The sequence below is a fragment of the Ailuropoda melanoleuca genome, chromosome 8 (genome assembly GCF_002007445.2).
Source record: "Ailuropoda melanoleuca isolate Jingjing chromosome 8, ASM200744v2, whole genome shotgun sequence".
Classification (NCBI taxonomy): Eukaryota; Metazoa; Chordata; class Mammalia; order Carnivora; family Ursidae; genus Ailuropoda; species Ailuropoda melanoleuca.
Window position 1 is genome coordinate 75932622 of NC_048225.1, and position 20063 is coordinate 75952684.

Below are 20063 nucleotides of genomic sequence, written 5' to 3' on the forward strand. Positions count from 1 at the left end.
ATCTGACTCTTCATCAGTGTCTTAACGTTTCATTTTTCTAGTTTTCTGTGTACATGTCTACCAGTGTTCATATTAGGCTCATGTAGGCTTTTCCTTGACCACGTTTAAGTACAGGATTCAGAATAAACATCAACATACTTAAATATATTGCAGGTGTATTTTGATTGGCACGGTAGGTGTGATCTTGAGATGTTGCCTAAATTGTTCATTGTCTAAAGTATTGCTAGCCTTTTAAATAAATCTTTTAATTATTTTGTGTTTATGCTATTGAGATTTTTAAAATTGGGTATTCGGGAAAGTACATATGTAAGGAATACTTACTGGACAGTTTATTGAGTGCCTTTTTTCTCATATGAAAAGATTACTGAAAGGTGTACAAAGATATATATGAGACACAGTCCCTACATTAAAGGAGTGATGCTGAGTGTCCAATAGGTAAGAATAGCCACACCCATAAATAATTCCTGGATAGTATGATAGGAGAGGGTTAAACCGTGGGAGTGATATGAAGGAATGATCACACTGAGGGAAGTATACATACTTCAACCACCAAATGAATGAGAGTAATGAAGGTGAATGTTCAGAGGCTGGTCCTGGAGGATACTCTGCAGGGGAAAAGTAACACTGTGCATCAACTACACTTTAATTTAAAAGAAGAATTAAAAAATAAAATGTATCAAAGTGATCACTAAATGATTATGCTTTAATTAAATCATGACATGTTATATTGATTTACTATAAATATATAACTTATAAAATTTGCCATGTGTTAAAAAATTCCCATCTGCTAATTCCATCCTCTTTGTAATTTTTGTGTGTATTCCTGCTGAATGACTTTCATCCTGTTATGGCTCCTACAGTAACTGAATACTGGCCATTGTGAATTTTATGTTGTGCTGGATTTTGTTTTAATAATTTTGGGCTTTGTTCTGATATGCAATAAATTAATAGGCATCAGTTTGATCTCTTTGAGGCTTGCTTTTAAAGTTTATTGGGATGGCTCCAGAGCAGCCTTTAGTCAAGGGCAAATTTGACTTCTTTATTGATTCTACGTGAAGTCTCAGGTATGAGTAAGTATTTCCGTTCTGCCTTATTGGAACACCAACTATTCCACACCTGTTGTGAGCTGACATTGTTCCTCGTACTCCTTTCTGTGGTTCTTTCTCCCAGCCTTGGTAGTGTCCTCATATGCATTCACTAGTCTCTGGAACTTTATCTGTGTGCAGCTCCCTTTTCTTCAATACTTGAAGAGTATTGCTATAGTAAATTCTACCTGCCTTGGCTTCCTTGAACTCTGAATTCTGTCCCTTCATCTTAGTGAGGCTGTTGAGATTTGTATGGATTCTGCCTTCCTATGCTGTGGTATTGATATTTTCTCGAGGCAGCGAGCTGGAACTATTGAAGTACTCACCTTGTTGTTTTCCCTTCTCTCAGGAATTACTGTCTTGCATTGCCTGTTGTTCAGTGTAGGAACACTGTTCTTTTATATATTGGGTCCTATTTTCTAATTTTTTAAGGTGGGAGGGTAAATCTGATTCCTGATACTTTGTTATGACTGGGAGTGGAGGTAGGAGTCAGTTAACCTTTTACTCTGATTGTTAATGATCAACATTGAAATCACATTGGATTTCACTGCTCATGAAAACATTTCCAGGGTCAGTTTTTGGCATTGGTTTATGGCTCTGAGGTGATGAAAAAAACCTTACAATTATACTTCCAGATAAAGAGTTTATCTCAAACTGTTTCTTTCACATCTCTCTTTTTTTTGTAATGTCTCCCACTTATAGAAGCTACCAAAGAAATACAGAATACCAGATGGGTGAGACACTTTTTGTTCAAGTTAAAACCACCAGATTTGTTAAAATCTTGATGGTGCCTTTTAGCTACTATAGGGATGTGAAATTCAGACATTTTTATGTAACAGAGGGAAGCTACCTGGTTACAAGTTAGATGAGTTAACAGGACTTGGGTTTGTAGTTATTGCATTTAGAGCTCAACCTTAAAACCCACCTGCTAATGACATTGCAGATAGTTACTACTGATATGACAATGTCACCATATTAGTGGTTACCATTAGTATGACCTCTTCTAAGAAGAGTCTTAGGAAGAATTTTATAAGAACTGTTTATTGGTGCTTACCTTTGCTTCCCTCGTCAGCTCTTGGCTGTTGCAAAAAAACCCCCAAACAAACAAACAAACAAAAAAACAACTCAATGTTGGTCTTAGAAGGAGTAATGGTAGGGATCATAAGGACAGTGAAGTTAGTTCATGAGGCCATTTTCTGATTGTAAAGATTATTCATGTACCTAAAATAAGTGTCCTTGCTTCAATTATTCTAACTGGTAGGAGTTAAATGTTAGATGATGCCAAGTCTGAGAACCTCACAAGGAGAGTTCTTTAAAGGTGTAAACACATTACAGAAGCATGCATTCAGATCTATAATTTTAAGTTAAAATTAAATGACCCCAACTAAATAACCAATGAAGGGGTTATTGGGTAACTGAAGAAGCCAGTGGATAGCCATTCAGACTTCATAAGAGCCATCTTGTGTAGGCTACTGATGCCTGTATATTTCCATAGAATTGAGGGAGACCAATGGAGCTGTGCTTAGCTAATGATAATTGATAAGCATCCTTTCCCTGCTGACTTGCTTTTGGCTGGATGATAAGGTATTTGTGAAGTTGTGGTAAGTATGTGTGTAGATATGCTCACTATTATGCAGTTTGGTGAAGTGTCCCTTATGTTTCCGTTTCATTTGGTGGCAGTGGTGAGATCACCATGCAGTGACATTTATCAGAAGTGAGACAACAGCTGTTTGTTACTCGGATGACAGCATGGAGGTAGACCTGGGCAGGGGGGTTTGTGTTTCCTGTTGATCAGGTGGCTGCATTTGGACTGAGGCTTCATTTTTTCTCGTTGTGCTTTATCATGACCTTCATTAGATTATGATCTGAAGGACATGTGTGTGAGTGTGTGTGTGTGTGTGTGTGTGTGTGTGTGTGTCTACTATACTGTCCTTAGGTTAATTCTTCCAGCAGGCTTTGTGTGTATGCATGTTAAGGAAAGGATGTGTATTACCCAGCAAGGCTTCTAATTTGACTGGGCTTAGATATTTTTCAAAAGCATTACTCATAGTTTAAATGTTTTTAATTTCATAATAACAGGATGAGAAAAATCAGTATTTCACAGTAAATCATGAACCCTTTTATTTGACTTTACTTTCAAAAGATTATCAATAATAATTTCAGGTATATTAATAACAATAACTTTCCTTAGTATTTGTGTAGAATTTTTAGGGTTTCTGTAAGATAAGAAGTAGTTAAGTAAATTAAATTTGTTTCCTTTGGCCCCAACCTACATATCTATATTCATTTTTACTCTATGTGCTGTCTCATCTCTCCCAGGCCCCTGCATTTTCATGTACTCTTAATACCTCGAGAGCCTTTCCAAGAGCATCTAATAAGTTCACTTACACTCAGATACAAGTAACTGATACAGTTTGAAGTGTTAATATCCCAAGGGCCTTTGCACTTTAACAAAAAAAAAAAAAAATGAGAAGCCTTACAGAAATTAATCTCTATTAGTGGAGTTTTCTGTGGGGCTGGGGATAGTTTTTATTTGTTTATTTTTAATCTATAGAGTCTTTTTCAAGCTCTTAAAACCATACCACCTAGGTGCCTACAGTTCTGCTTCTACCCAGAGTTAGCACCTTGACGTAATTCCATCTTCAGTAAGTTCAGAGTTCTTTATAAATTATTTCTAATCTTTAAAACATTCTATTTATAGTGAACAGACAGCATTCCAATCTGTTGACAGCTGATGAAACAAATACAACATTTTAGAGAAATAAAATAATGCCCTTGAAGACACTTTGAAAAGTGTTAATGCATTATACAAGCACATTTTTATTGGTAAATTGCTTAAGACCTGACAATTTAAGCAGTCTCATTAAATTTTTAATGAAGGTACTAATTTATAATGGATAAGGAAAGTAAGAGAAGTTAATACGGAGATGTTTTAAGAATGAGCTGGGTTAAGAACCGTGATATGTCTTAACTCGAGTGCCTAAGTCAGACTGTCATTTTTATTTTTTAGAGTTCTGGTGTTTGGGCATGGAAGGGAATATAATAGACTGCCAAATGGCTAATGCTAAGTTGAAAATGAAATGCAATATAGGCTCACATCTGAATGAGCTTCTCACTGATCTGATTGCTTTTAGAAAGAAAAAGGAAAGCAGCTCTTCACTGATAACACGGGTAATTGAAAGAAGTGCTGCCAAGGGAAACAGCTACTACTTATACTGGTTCTGCTGGAACCCCTGTTAACATACTTCCTCAAACAGATGAGTTTCCTGAAGGAGCCAAATTCCTAAATGATACTCTAACCAAAACACTAAGTGACTCTTGTGGTTAAAACAGAATCCAGATAGAGGAAGCACTAAGGTCAAGATTTGTAAACTACAACTAAATTATGAAAACTATTCTACTTCCTAGTATTCAGGCATTTAAAGAGCTCTGCAAAAAATGCAGTCTTATGTGACTTCCTCCATTATGTAATTTGTTTAGGTATATTGTCTAGGAGCTGAAAATATAGCTATCTCAGACTTTTCTGTTTTTATATTGAAGAGAATATTCTTATCTATTATGATATTTTTCATAAGGGAAAAGCATAAAAGTTACTAAAAACTAAGTCATGTTATTTTTTTAATTATAGGGAAACCTCAAGAATTTACTGATTTCATGAAATAAATAGCTGTGCCATTCATACAATGTTATAAATATGGGAAATTATAGAATATACTTTATTTATATTTTAAATTTTTATTTAAATGAATGTATTTTAAATATTTTCAGCAAAATATTGCTAATTGTACCAGCAATGGAAGCACATTACCTCATAGTACTTTTCCCTGTGTGAACGTGTGAATAGAAATGTTAGATATGGGCTCTCCATCCAGGGACAAAGATCAGTAGTTTACTAAAGGTGGGAAAGGGAGAGTGGGACTGCCAGTACAGGAATAAGGAGGGATGGCAATTAAGTACATGAAAATAAGCTCAACATCTTTCGTCATTAGAGATGTGCAAATTAAAACCGTAACATGATAATTAATATACCTATTAGAAGGCCTAAAATTAAAAAGATTGGCTTACAAAGTGTTGACTGGATGTAGAAGAAATATAATGCTCAGATGCCGTTGATGTCTAATGTAAAATTGTACACCACCTTGGAAAACAGTTGGGAACTTTCTTAAAATATTGAACATACACCTACCATATAACTAGCCAATCTACTCTTAAGCATTTACCCAAGAGAAGTTGGTGCATTTGTCTTCCCAAAGACTTGTGCACAAATAATCAAAAACTGGAAACAGCGCATATGGTCATGAGTGGATGAATGAATAAACAAATTGTGGAACATTCATTCAATGGAATACAGCTCAGTTATAAAAGGCATGAACAATTGATGTACTCAGCGACATGGATGAATCTCAAAATAATTATGCAGAGTGAAAAAAGCCAGATAAAAGGAATACATATCAAATTCATTTAAATTTCTAGAAAATGGAAACTGATCCGTAGTGGCAGAAAGCACATCAGTGTTTTTGGAGGGAAGGGGAAGAGTGGCAGGAGGAAAGGGTTACATAGTGGCATGAGGGAACTTCTGGGTTGTGACGGATCTGTTCTTGATCATAGTGATAGTTTCACAGGGATATACATGTGTCAAAACATCACACTGTATGTTTTAAGTATGTGTAATTTATTGTTGTGGTAGTCAATTTTATGTGCTAAGGAATACCTAGAGAACTGGTAAAACATTATTTTAGGGTGTGTCTATGAGAGTGTCTTCAGAAGAGATTAGCATTTGAATTGAAAGACTGAGTAAAGAAAATCACCCTTACTAGTGCTTGTGGGCATCATCCAGCCTGTTGAGGGCCTGAATTTAAATGAATGAATGAACAAATGAATGAATTGCAGAGGAAGGGTGGAGTTGCCTTCTCTGCTTCAGCTAAAACATCTGTCTTTTGCCCTTGGATATTGGTGCCTCTGGTTTTCAAGCCTTCGGCTTCAGGTGGGGATTTACACTATCAGTTACCTGCTACCCTCTCCTCCGTGGTTTTTCAGACTCAACTGGAATTACGTTACTGGTTTTCCTGGGTCTTCAGATTGTAGGTGGCAGATTGAGGGACTTCTCAGCCTCCATAATCATGTGAAACAATCCCTCATAATAAATCTCTTTCTATATGTGTGTTTATATGCATAAATATCTTTATATCTTTATATCTGTCCATCCATCCATCTATCCATCCATCCATCCACCCACCCTACTAGTTTCTTTTTTGCTGGAAAACCCTGAGTAATACAATTGTATATCAATTACACCCCATTAAAGCTGTTAAAAATACCATTTGTCCATCTATCTAATTGCTCTGAAGTTGTGGCTTAGTTATATGCAGAAACTGCGCTTATTTTGGGGGTGGGGAATGAGATGTGCCATGACATCCTGCTCATGCTTTAATTTTGGTGCTCCCTGTTTCCCAAAGGTGTTAGAAAATAAACTCAATGTATTAATCACATACACGTTCTCCTAGGATTAAGTTCTTTTTAAGGTATTGTAAACTCTACTAACTTCATATTTGCTGAGTCCTTAGTTCAGATAATGAGACTTGGTGGTTGCTTTATCAGTTGTAATGATCCTGGTGACTGATGTTCCCTCCTGTTCTACTTAAAACATGATGGTAACTTTGATAAAACCCACATTTTGATCTCAAGGCAGGGAAATACTGCAAATCTCATATCCTGACCTCTTTGATAAATGTAGGACTTTGTGCCTACTTGGTTAACAAGTGGCAGAGTATTAAAATAGAAACCAGACTTTGAAATATTTTACATGTAGTACTTTGCATTATAAAAGCCTGATTTGTCATCTACATGGCTTTTCTTTCCCTGCAGTGTGCTTATGTTTGGCAAAAGCATTCTCATGCTCTAAAGTTTTAATTTATTTGTGAAGAAATATATTTCTGAAGAGGCAGATTTTCTGCTCAGGCAGCAAAACTCAGTGTAACTAATTGGTATTGCTTATTTATTGTATAGACTTGGCCAGTATATAACATATTTGGTCTTTGGTTTTTCTCTTCTTTGACATATATGTAGTGTCCTACACATAGTAGTATAAGCTGACATTGTGAATCCCTATGTAGTAGCTTCCCAAAGTCTTCTTTAAATCTTTCATTGCTGGGTTGTGCTTTCTTTACTCAGAAAGGTCTCTCTTTTCATGTTGTACCATACAAGGATAATTATGTTTGACTAGAATGATGATATTAAAATAATTAAAAATTTGATATGCTTTAAGATTTAATATATAAGAATCAAGAGTTTCATGCTTTTTATTTTATTTAGTTTATTTTATTTTACTTTATTTTTTAGAGCAGGGGGAGGGACAGAGAGAGAGAGAGAATCTTAAGCAGGCTCCCTGTCCAGCATGGAGCCTGATGTTGGGCTTGATCCTACAACCCTAAGATCATGACCTGGACTGAAATCAACAGTTGGATGCTTAACCAACTGAGCCACCCAGATGCCCCAAGATTTTCATGCTTTTTAAAAAATTAAAAAACCGTGTTATCTGTGCCTGCTTTGGCAGCACATATACTAAAATTGGAACGATACAGAGAAGATTAGCATGGCTTCTGAGCAAGGATGACACACAAATTCGTGAAGTATTCCATATTTTTATGCACCCCAATGTTCATAGCAGCATTGTCCACAATAGCCAAACTNACAGTTGGATGCTTAACCAACTGAGCCACCCAGATGCCCCAAGATTTTCATGCTTTTTAAAAAATTAAAAACTGTGTTATCTGTGCCTGCTTTGGCAGCACATATACTAAAATTGGAATGATACAGAGAAGATTAGCATGGCTTCTGAGCAAGGATGACACACAAATTCGTGAAGTGTTCCATATTTTTATGCACCCCAATGTTCATAGCAGCATTGTCCACAATAGCCAAACTTGGAAGGAGCAGAGATGCCCTTCAACAGACGAATGGATAAAGAAGATGTGGTCCATAAATACAATGGAATATTACTCAACCATCAGAAAGATTGATTACCCAACATTTGTCTCAACATGGATGGGACTGGAGGAGATTATGCTAAGTGAAATAAGTCAAGCAGAGAAAGACAATTATATGATTTCACTCATTTGTGGAACATAAGGAATAGAGGGGAGACCGTTAGGAGAAGGAAGGGAAAAATGAAGGGGGGGGTAAACAGAGGGGGAAATGAACCATGAGAGACTATGGACTCTGGGAAACAAACTGATGGTTTTAGAGGGTAGGGGGGCGGGGGGATGGGCTAGCCCGGTGAAGAGTGTTAAGGAGGGCATGAATCGCACGGAGCCCTGGGTGTTATACACAAACAATGAATCATGGAACATTACATCAAAAACTAATGATGTACTGTATGGTGACTAGCATAATTGAAAAAAAATCATCATAAGTTTGATTTATAAAGTGCAGTGTAAGTAAAATATACCATGCACCATGAATAAAAACCAAAACCAAACAAAACAAAAACAACCCCCCCAAACCAAACTGTGTTCTCTGCTCCCCATGCCAACTAAAACTATTTGTCTATTGATACATTACCACCTACATCTTGTACAGTTTGCACAGTACTTGCAAGGCTTGATGGGCATATGGTTGAAGTAAAAGCCATAGTGCCTGTACTGGGGAGGCACAGGATGGAACTGACAATTTAGTGATAAGCTATGAAGTTGTGACTTTCAATGCAGAAGTTCAAGGAAAGGAGAGATCAAAGTTGGTTTGACTAGTTGGAGAAGGTGGAGTGGAGGCCCTGATGCGATGTAAACTTAAGAAACATAGAGGGCAAACTGGGTGATGATCTAGGTGGAGAGGCAGATTTGAGGTTAGGTCTTGAGAGTGGGATACACAGGAGACAGTGAGCAGATCTCTTCTTCCACTTTGGTGATGAGACTAGTTTGGCTGGTACAGGGTAAGGCCTGGTTAGAGAGAATATTGAAAACGTGGTAGAGCAGTTTGGAATTTTGTGGTGAAAGACAGTGTGCCATTGTAGATTTCTGAGCAGGGAAATACCATGTGTTAGGAAAACATTTTAAGAATCCTACCTGGAGGACTTATTGCAATGCAAGCTCAAGTGATAGAGATGTTGACAAGGCAGTGGGCAGCTGTTTTACCTAAAATATAAATACAATCTGGGTTTAGGATTACTTAGGTTCCTGGATATTATTCTTTTTCCCCAAATCTTTCAAAGTTTGGTTTCATCTTTCTAGTTTCATTTTGTGTGTGTGAGTGTGTGTGTGTGTGTGTGTGTGTGTGTGTGTGTATGTGTGTTTTTCACTCAACCCTCTATTTCGTCAGCAGTGAACATGGCATTTCTCAGGCTATTCTTTCTGTCTGAAATTTCTTTAGTCATTCTCTTTTCCCGATGCACTTCTGTTCTCTTGTGAAAAAGGTTTCAGGCAGGTGCCACCTCTTCTCTAAGCCTTATCCAACATCCTCCTTCTGTTAATTGTTTGTGCCTTACCTTCTGTTCCATAGCACTTCGCATAGACTTCTCTAATAACACCCATCACTTTGTTCCATAACTTGGTGTTTATCTGTCTTATCTAGAAATCAGTAAGCTTCTTTTTATTTATTTATTTTTATTTAAATTCAATTAATTAGCATATAATTTATTTCAGATGTAGAGGTCAGTGATTCATCAGTCTTATATAATACCCAGTGCTCATTGCATCATTTGTCTTCCTTAATGTCCATCACCCAGTTAATCAGTAAGCTTCTTGAAGGCAGAGGCCATTATAGTTGCAACCAAAAGCACCTAAGTGTAACTCCTGTAAAATGGTAGACAATTGTGTAACTGCTCCTTGGATGAATTAATGGGTCTTTCTCCATCTCCACTGAATGCTGAATTTGAGATCTTGCGAGAGCCTACCCAGTATAAACTAAACTTTAGTGGGTCAAAGTACATTAGCAGTGGGTATTCCACAAAAATGACATGAAATTTAGTAGAGGCAAGTTAAATGGATAGACTAGTAAATTTACTGGCTATTTTGAAGAGAGTTATTTTACAATGTGAATTATCAAAAGAATTATTTGGTTGTTTCTTTGCTGCTGCTGTGGAGGCAAAGGAGTTTCTACAACTGTAATAGTAATACATCTACATTTTAAAATTATGGTTCTTTTGTCTTAGGGAGCTATAATTTGTATTTATCATCATTAGCACTGATTTTATAGTCAACATAGTCAATAAAACATTATTCTTTTAATTTGTTTTATTCTCTTCTTTAGTAGAAGTAGCTATTACATCATGGCTTTTGGTAAGAAATGACTGTTGATTCTAGGCATTTAATAATAGTCCTTTTTTGGGGGTGCCTGGATGGCTCAGTTGGTTAAGTGTCTGCCTTTGGCTTAGGTAATGATCCCGGGGTCCTGGGATCGAGCCCCATGCTCAGCAGGGAGTCTCCTTCTCCCTCTCCTTCTGCTGCTCCCCCTGCTTGTGCTCCTTCTCTCTCTCTCTCTCTGTGTCAAATAAATAAATAAAATCTTTAAAAAATAGTCCTTTTTTGGAGAGAAGGACTTCAAAACATTCAAATTTTAACTATAAATAAAAATCGCCAGGTAAGAGATAGTCTGCTTATTTAGTTTATATTAGATGCTAATATCTAGAGGATTAACATATTTATGCTTTCATATTCATACCTAGTTCCTGAAGATGTATTTCTTTCAAATATTATATCATAGCTGAATGTAATATTTGCTATTATCTACAGATCACAAACTTGACTGTTATTTTTCTCTTTATAATTATATGCCATATTCACACCTTCAATTATGATAATTATTTATGGTTTTAGAAGTTTAGGCAAATCATCTTGCACTTTCAGTGAAGCCAGTTATCTGAGCTTTAAATAAATGAGAACTTAGGGAAGCATTCAGTGTACCCTGTGCTCAACTCTTTTTATTTACAGTCCCTTTCTGCATCTTCATTTTTCTTACCTCATTTAAAAATGTTTTAACTAGAGGAATGCTAATAGCCATGCATGATGTCCAGAAGGTTCAGCTTTGAAAGAAATGTGTTCAGAATAAAAAGCATTGAATCCTTATTAGGCTTTTGTTTTAATTTTCTTTAGGAAAGTTTTAGATGTGGGGTTGAGTTTCTTCACTATTGTGGTCATTATCCTTTTTCATATATTCCCGTTTTTCAGTAAACACGTTGAAACATGGTTTCCAAGACTGTGCATGGAATACCTGTGTGGTCTACACAGCACATTATTTCGAGGGACAGCTGCCCCTCATGTTCTGGACACTAAACTGCATTTAATGTAGTCTTAAATCACACTGGTTTCTGGTAGGGGTGTTCTATTATTGGTTTATATTGAACTTGCCATCCACTACGATTGCCAACTCTTTTCTTTTTTGTACTTGCCTGGATATTCTACTTGTGTTCCTGATTTAAGAGCAGGACTTTATATTTATTATGATAATAAATTCCTTTTGTTAAATTTCACTGATGACTTTAGCCTGTTGAGAATTTTAGGTTATGATTCTTTTTTCCAGCTTGCGTAGTTCCTCTTCTGGGTAATAAACTTACCATTTTATTTCGCCCAAATCATGGGGGAAAGTAGTGCTTGTCAGAACACGGTCTGGGACCTTCTGAAGTAGCAAAGGACTTTGTTGCTTCTCATACATTTCATAACCTTTTTTGGTTTCTGGGTGCCACATATTATTCCTTGAAATCTTCTTAAGATAGCAAAGTGACTGTCAGCCTTAATGCTCTTAAATCACTTTGCTGCTTAGTATTCTCACTGTTGAAATTCAGTTCCCTCTGGGGGCAGTGACATTTTATATCTGATCACCTTCTATTTCAATTAGTGTGTTTGCTCATTTCTACAAGGGGAAGTTTAGTCCTTGGTAATGAGTCCAGAATATTCTAAGCCACACCAATAGAAAACCCCACTGGAAGAAGGATGATTTTTTTAATGAAAACATATTCTCGTATTGTGGCATTTCAAGTAGCATGACTACAATTGAGGAAACTGGGGCAACACTTTGTTATGCAATTTTTTTTTGAGATAGCTAAAAATATGTTCTCAGCAGAGAATTAATGAATTATAGTAATTCGATGCTAAGCAGTTTGGTTTTAATTAGAGATATTTAGCTTACTAATAAAATGTCACCACAATTTGACACAATTTGTTAGAACAGCTTAAATTGATATTATCTTTTTTAAACACGTGGCTCAGCATGTTAAAATAACAATTTGAAGTATATATATGGGTAATGCTACTAGGTAATAGCAACCTCCAACTTTGTCATTCTGGTTGGGTAGACTCTAGGTTTTTACACTCTTTTGAATAGGTGAATTGCTGAATAAGTGTTATCTCTTAGCCAGGGAGGAGTTACCATAAATGTATTATTTGCATGAATGCATTGGGTAATGAACTGCTTAAAGGCGTGGAAGCTACGTACAGCTGTACTTAAGAAAATTTGACAAATATTTATTTATAAAACATGGTGCATCTGATCATTTCAAAAAGAAGATAATGTTCCAAAATAAGATCCTAACTTTCATAGTTAAAGAGAACAATTATGAAAGAATTAACTTTCTCAGTATATACTGAATGCATTTTTTATTTCAGTCACCGTGGCAGATATAGAGCAAGTAGAGATGAGTATGAGATAGTCTTGGGTCTAAAGGAACCCATAGACCAGAAGGGGAGTCAGAGACTTAAATAGCAAATGTGGCCAATAAAATGAGAAAGCTACTATCATAACCACAATCATAACAATAATCATAACTATATCTAATAGGAGACTTTAGAGGAGAGATAACTGAGGTGCGGGGCATGGGTAGCATCAAATGGAAACTTTTTGTTGAGGAGATGCTTAAGCTGAATCTGAATAAATAGAAGCTAGCCAGGTGAAAGGGTGTGTGTGTGTGTGTATGTATTTTGTGCAGACGTGTGTGTAAATGTGTGTGGATGTGTCTGTGTGTTTGTGAGAACAAGAGAAAGGGGTGGGAAGTGAGTTGGAATAAAAGCTTGGAGGTGAGAAACACACTGAATTTGCAGGAGTATACAGTGATTGTTGAGTGAGAGATTGGGGGGGTACATGAGGGCTTGTGGACAAAAGAGAACTTTCAAAGGTGTTGGAGCAAGGGGATGGTATAGTCAGCTTTACATGTTGGATGGATTGCTGTGATGATGATGGGGAAAGTAGACTGAATGGAGCAAGACTCAGGGCACAGTTTTGGAGTAAGCTGTCCAGGTGAGAGATGATGGGGGCTTCTCTCAGTTGGCATTGGTGGTTGGGATTTGAGGGGAGTCAAGAAATTTTTAGAAAGCAAAGTCAGATAGATATACCTATCTGAAATATCTTTTGTTAGGTTTGTTTCCAGGCATCGTTTCTGTTAATATTGTAAATTATATATTTCTAAAATAATGTTCTCTAATTAGTTCTCATGATGAAATATTATGTGGAAGTACAACTAGTGCACTGCACCTCTATGCATTAGCATGGATGAGTCTTATAAGTGCAATGTTGAAGGAATAAGCAAGTCCCAGGGAGTGATTTCATCTTTATAAAGCTCAAAAACAAACAAAACTAAACAATGTTTAGAGGTACATGTATATGAAATAAGCTAATATAGGAAAACCTAAAAACAAAATGAAGGATAATAGTTATTTTTCATGGAAGCGGAGTTGAGGAAAAGGATATGGAATGGGGAAGAGCCTGGAATGGTGGAATGCAATTTCAAAACAATGTATTAACTATTTGACCATCCAGATGTGTCATCATACTGACAACTGATTTGAAAATATGCTCTATTATTTGATAAGCCCTCGTAGTAATTTCATTATGTTAGAAGAGCCCATCCAAAACAGCTGGATCCTGGGGCTCCTGGTAGATGAGTCTCGTTTATCCATTTTGTCATTCTGTCTTTTGATTGGAATGTTTAGTCCATTTACATTCAAAGTAATTATTGATAGAGATATGTTTGTTGCCATTGTATTACATGTTTTGTGGTTATTTCTGAAGATTTTCTCTGTACTTTCTTGTCTTCCTCTCATGGTTTGCTGGTTTTCTTTAGTGATATATTTGGATTTCTTTGTTTTTATTCTTTGCATATTTATTAGTAGTGTTTGATTTGTGGTTACCATTAGGTTTGTATATAACCTCTTCTGTATATAGTAGTTTGTATTAAGCTGTTGTTTGTTTAAGTTTGAACCTATTCTTTTCTCCTCTCCTCCCCACATTTGAGATATATGGTGTCATATTTTACATCCTTTTATTTTGTGTGTTCCTTGACTGATTTTTTACAGAAATATTCATTTTTTCTGCTTTTGTGTTTCTTCCATACTGTCATTTTTGTTCTTTCCTTTCCATTCAAAGAATCCCCTTTAATATTTCTTACAGGGCCAGTTTAGTGATCATGAATTCATTTAGTTTTTAAGTCTTGGAAGCTTTTTATCTCTCCTGCTATTGCAAATGATAGCCTTGCTGGATAGAGTATTCTTGGATGCAGGTTTCTCCCATTCACCACTTTGAATATATCATGCCACTGTCTTCTGGCTTGGGAAGTTTCTGCTGAAAAACCTGCTGATAGCTTTATGGGGTTTTCTTTGTATGTAACTGTCTTCCTTTTTCTTGCTGCTCTTAATATATTTGATATCATTGTATTTTGCCATTTTAATTACAATATGTCCTGGAGTGGATCTGCTTTTGTTGATTTTGTTTGGGGTTCTCTGTGATTCCTGTATCTGGATATCTGTTTCTTCTCCTAGATTATGGAAATTTTCGTCTATTATTTCTTCAAATAAATTTTCTGCTCCCGTATATCTCTTTTCTTCTTCTAGGACTCCTATACAATGAATGTTTTTACGTTTGATGGAGTCACTGAGTCCCCTAAGTTTATTCTCATTTAGCATAATTCTTTTTTCTCTCTTTTGTTCAGCTTGATTACTTTCCATTACTCTGTCTTCTAGGTCATTAATTCATTCCTCTGCTTCTTCCAGCCTGCTGTTCTTTCAATCGTGTTTCTTATTTTGGTTTTTTTTTTTTTTTTTGAGTCCTTTATCTCTGCTATGTTATTCCTTATCTCTTTGTTAATGGTCTCACTGATGTCTTCCATTCTTTTCTCAGGTCCAGGGAGTATCCTTATGATCATTACTTTAAATTTTTCATCAGGCCTGTTACTTGTATCTGTTTTGCTTAGATGTCCAGCTATGACCTTGTCCTGTTCTTTCATTTGGAACAAATTCTTTGGTCTTCTCATTTTATCTAAGTCTCTGTGTTTCTTTCTCTGTGTTGGGAAAGTCAGCTATGTCTCTTGTTCTTGAGGGTAAATGGCTTTCTGAAGAAGCAGTCCTATAGTGCCCTGCAGTATAGTGTCCCCTATTCTCCAGGTCTGGTGCTTCCAGGAGTGTCTCCAAAGTGTGCTATGTGCACTCTGCTGTTGTGTCCTGGTCACTGTATCCTTCAGGCCAGTTGTCTGCAGGCTCTCTTTGCTTGTTGTGGGCAGTGTTTTGTCCCTGGTCTGAATGTGGTGAATTTTAACTAGGTGTGTCCTGGTCTACTTGTGAAACGAGAACTATCACCACTGATGCCAGAACTGAGGTCCTGCAAAACTCATGGGTTGGGGGGAAGTTGGGCAGGGGTTTGATTGGTCTTCTGGGGAAGGGGCCTGCCTCACTGGGACTGAGGCAAGTGTCACTGGAAGGGACAGTTCTTCTGGAGTGAGGGGGTGGAGCTTGGTGTAAGCAGGTTAGGTAGCTATTGTTGGTACTGTGTTGGTTTCCATAGTCACTCTGTGATTATGCTGAGGGGTGGGGGGAATAAATGGTACCTGGCAGTTTCTTTGTTCCCAGAGGAGTCTCTCTGTGAATGCTGCCTCTCTGGGACATGATCTGAGAAGAGTAAATAACCTCCCTACTGTGTGCTCCAGGTGCTCTTCAGATCACTGTTTCCACACTCGTATGTGCATGGGCTGTTTGTCCTGCCTTTTCTCCAAGAGTAGCTCCAGTGTCCTATGAGCTCTCCCACAGCCAAGCACGCTGACCTTTAAAACTCTAGGCTTTAAGCCCCACTGGTTCCAAGACCTCACAAAATTCAGGCCTTCTTGCTTTCCAAGCCAATTGCTATGGGGATTTGTTTTTCCCATGCACCCGCCTGTGTGCTAGTCTGTTTCTCCCTTCTCTGTGACTGCAGCTCCCTTCCCACCACCACAGCCACAATCCAGTTCTCTCCAAAACTGGGTTTCCACATTTCCTACCTTCTTCAATGTGGCCTCTTCTTTACCTTTAGTTGTATAGTTTGTTCTGCCAGTCTTCAGATTGATTTCTGGGGTATTTAGGATGATTAGATAGTTATCTAGTTGTGTTCATGGAACAAGGCGAGCCTAAGGTCCTCCTACTCAGCTGCCATCTTCCCCTCCCAATAGCCTACATTCTTTATATGCTTGTACGGAATGGACACTGTGCAAATGCTTTATGTGCAACATCTCATTTAACATTTATCCACAAAGAGGGGTGCATTCTGTCTCTTATATGCCTCCATAAATGCTTTATGTTTTCATTCATCCCATAAATATTTTTTTAATTGGGTATTTTGTTATTATTTGCCTAGCTGGTTTTCCCCCAATTCTCATTTGGCTTTTCACTTTGGTACTTTTGTTCCACTTTTAAAAAAGATTTTATTTATTAATTTGAGAGAGAAAGAGAGAGAGAGAAACAGAGAAAGAAAGAGGGCAAAAGCACGAGCGGTGAGGAGGGGCAAAGGGAGAGGGAGAAGCAGACTGCCTGCTGAGCAGGGAGCCTGATGTGGGGCTTCATCCCAGGATCCTGAGATCACAACCTGAACTGAAGGCAGACGCGAAACTGACTGAGTCACTCAGGTGCCCCTGTTTTTAGAAAATTTTGAGTGTTCTCTTTTCTCTTTTTGGTTTTTGCCCAATTCTGTCTATCCTCCTAAATCTACTCGGACTCAGCTCTTTCCAGAAATCCTTTAGAGATCACCCCAGCCTAGACTCTTCCCTTTGCTAAATCCTCATAGCACAAGGTACTCCATTTATTTGTCAATTATTTACGACAGTGTTTCTGTCTTGAAATCTTATTTGAATCTTTCTTTTAATTTTCACAACTTTGTCTTCTTTTTCTAACTTGGGTAAATTCTTCAAGATTATGCATGATAGCTTAACACTTCATGTCCCCTATAGTTTCTTAATAATTAATAGATTTTTGTCTGGCCAGAAAACTCAACTGTCATTTGAAAGGAAATATTATATTACAGAATGGAAAACAATCACAATTTTGCAGCCTAAGAAGCACAATGTGTAACTGAAAGCTGTTCAAAAGGAAATAGAAAACCTTATCACAAAAGCTAGAACAGGTTTTGGGAGACTGAAAATATAATACTTTTTGGTATTAAACTTCTTACTAAAATGAAGTCCAGGGAACAATAACAGACTCTCAAGAGTCTTATCCAGAGCTACTCTCTATAACTGATTAGAACAGAATGGGAGGAGATGGCTCATAAAAAGATCCTACAGAGATTGTGCAGAAAAAGATTTTGCTCCACAGTGCTGATTCATACTGAATGAGGAAAAGATATTGGAAATTCTAAAATGCTCAAAGAGACTTTCAGGGCCTCATGAGTCTTTGAAAAATAGTGAATCGTAGTTCAGTTTTAACTCAGAATTCTCCATTCTTCCACTCATTTTTAAAAAAATCATTCCTGTATCCTTAAGGAATGTTACATTGAAGATGTAGCGGGTACCATCCCTACTCTCTAGGCACTTTCATTACTGCACTGGAGATAAGATATATAAACAGTGACTATGCTGTGTAATACATACTATGTGAATGTTCTTAAACATGTTACTTTGAATGGAGAACCTAAGGTTCTTTCTGCCTATAAAATCACAAGAATAGTACATTCACAGTGCCCTAAAAAAATTCAGAGGAGAAAAGCATTTCTCACAGTCAATGGAATAATCAAAGAAAGTTTTTAGTAGAAATGATATTTAAGTAGGAACTTGTTAGGTAATGTTTTGATAGGCACAGATTATAATCATGATAATGATACAAACCATTTTTTGTTTGTTATGCAGGAGCAAATACTAGGTGCTTTAAGTAAACCTGTGAGGAAGAGGGTGGAGTTATCGGTGAATACCCTAAAATTATACCAAAATTTTTGTGTATATGTAAATTTGTACATTTTTATAGGGAAAAGTTTCCAGGGTCCCCAGAAACACGAACCATGGTAGAGAGGGTAGCACATGTAATTCCTGGTCTTTGAAAGATGCCCACCTAGGTGGAAAGAAAGAACTGTTGAGAATAAAGAAGTTGTGAAAATCTGAGAATTGGAAGATCTAAGGAGGGAGGACCTTTAAGTAATGAGAAACAATTGGGATAGGATGTCAGAATGTCTGGAGTTAAATCCTGGACTGCCACCCCCTAATTATGTTACCTAAGACCTGATATCTAGGTTAGCTATTACATATTTATTTAAAATTTCTTTGACGGGTGATGGGTATTAAGGAGGGCATGTATTGCATGGAGCACAATGAATCATGGAACACTACATCAAAAACTAATGAGGTACTGTATGGTAACTAACATAATATAATAAAAATTTCTTTGACTATTTTTAAAAGAGCTTAATATGTGTTAAATCCTTTAATTCATTTATTCTTTGATGTAATATAAATTTGTTGAGCTCATATAACCAGCCACTGGGAGAACTTTGGTGAAAGAAGCAGAATTGGCCATGTTCTTTAACTCACAGCCACTTGTGAAAGAGAGTCCATTTATAGAGGTGGGAACGGAAGTATGGGCAAGTTAAAAGACTTTCCAAGTCACATGATGAAGAAATGGCAGAAGCTTCAAAGTCAGGTCTGACTCCAAAGTCTTAATCAGTCATGTTCTTGATTATAGAATACTGTACAGGCATAGGTGACTCTGCGAGAATGTTAACAAGGGGAAACCTACTTTACCTTAAGGATGATTTACATGTAGATTACTTGGTTTAAAGAAGAAGGATGCAGCTATTTTGTTCTTTTAAAATATTTTATTTATTTATTTGACAGAGAGCACAAGCAGAGGGAGTGGGAGAGGGAGAAGCAGGCTCTCTGCTGAGCAGGGACCCCGATTCCAGGACCCTGAGACCATGACCTGAGCTGAAGGCAGACGTTTAACTGACTGAGCTACCCAGGCGTCCATTTTGTTTTGATTTTTAAAGATGTTATTTATTTATTTGACAGAGAAAGTGCACACATAAGCAGGGGGAGAGGCAGGCAGATGGGGAGGGAGAAGCAGGTTCTCCTCAGAGCTGGGAGCCTGATGTGGGGCTCGATCACAGGACCCTCAGATCATGATCTGAGCTGAAGACAGGCACTTAACTGACTGAGCCACCCAGGTGCCCCAGGATGCAGCTATTTTGGATGGACTCTTCTAACATAATGAAATTACTAAGAGGACTTATCAAATAATAGAGCATATTTTCAAGTCAGTTTTCAGGATGATGACACATCTGGATGGTCAAATAGTTAATACATTTTTATTGAGATTGCATTATTCATTGTGATCCATGAAATATATTTCAAGATCCTCTAAAATGTGTGCACTTGTTTTCCAAGCCAGATAATTTTTTTCTCATGTATTTTTTTTTACTGATTGTTGTTTTCCAACTCCTTTAATTTTATCTGTTTTGTAAAAGTTATTGATTATCCCCATATTTAAGCTCATTTTATTTTATTTATTTTTTATTTCTTAAAAAATATTCATATGAGAGAGAGAGAGAGTGAAAGAGTGAAGGGCAGAGGAGGGGGAAGGAGAGGAAGAGAAACCCAAGAGACTCCCCACTGAGCCTGGGGCCTGATGTGGGGTCAATGTCACAACCCTGAGATCACAACCTGAGCTGAAACCAAGAGTCAGAAGCTTAACCAGCTGAGCCACCCAGGCACCCCTGAGCTCATTTTAAAGGAGGTGAGTGAATAAAATCTTAAGAAGAAAAAAAAAAACAAAA

The 20063-nt window shown here is 37.1% G+C and overlaps 1 protein-coding gene and 2 non-coding genes across 11 annotated transcripts in view; all 3 read left to right on the forward strand.

Moving 5' to 3' along the window:
• The window catches only part of DNM3 (dynamin 3), a 532818-nt gene that overhangs the window by 94237 nt on the left and 418518 nt on the right, over positions 1-20063 (forward strand). The gene's annotated exons all lie outside the window — the stretch shown is intronic.
• On the forward strand, positions 7623-7729 carry LOC117803657. The gene has a single exon (XR_004627594.1). It is a non-coding gene; the product is annotated as a U6 spliceosomal RNA (small nuclear RNA).
• LOC117803659 lies at positions 7858-7964 on the forward strand. Its single transcript, XR_004627596.1, has one exon. It is a non-coding gene; the product is annotated as a U6 spliceosomal RNA (small nuclear RNA).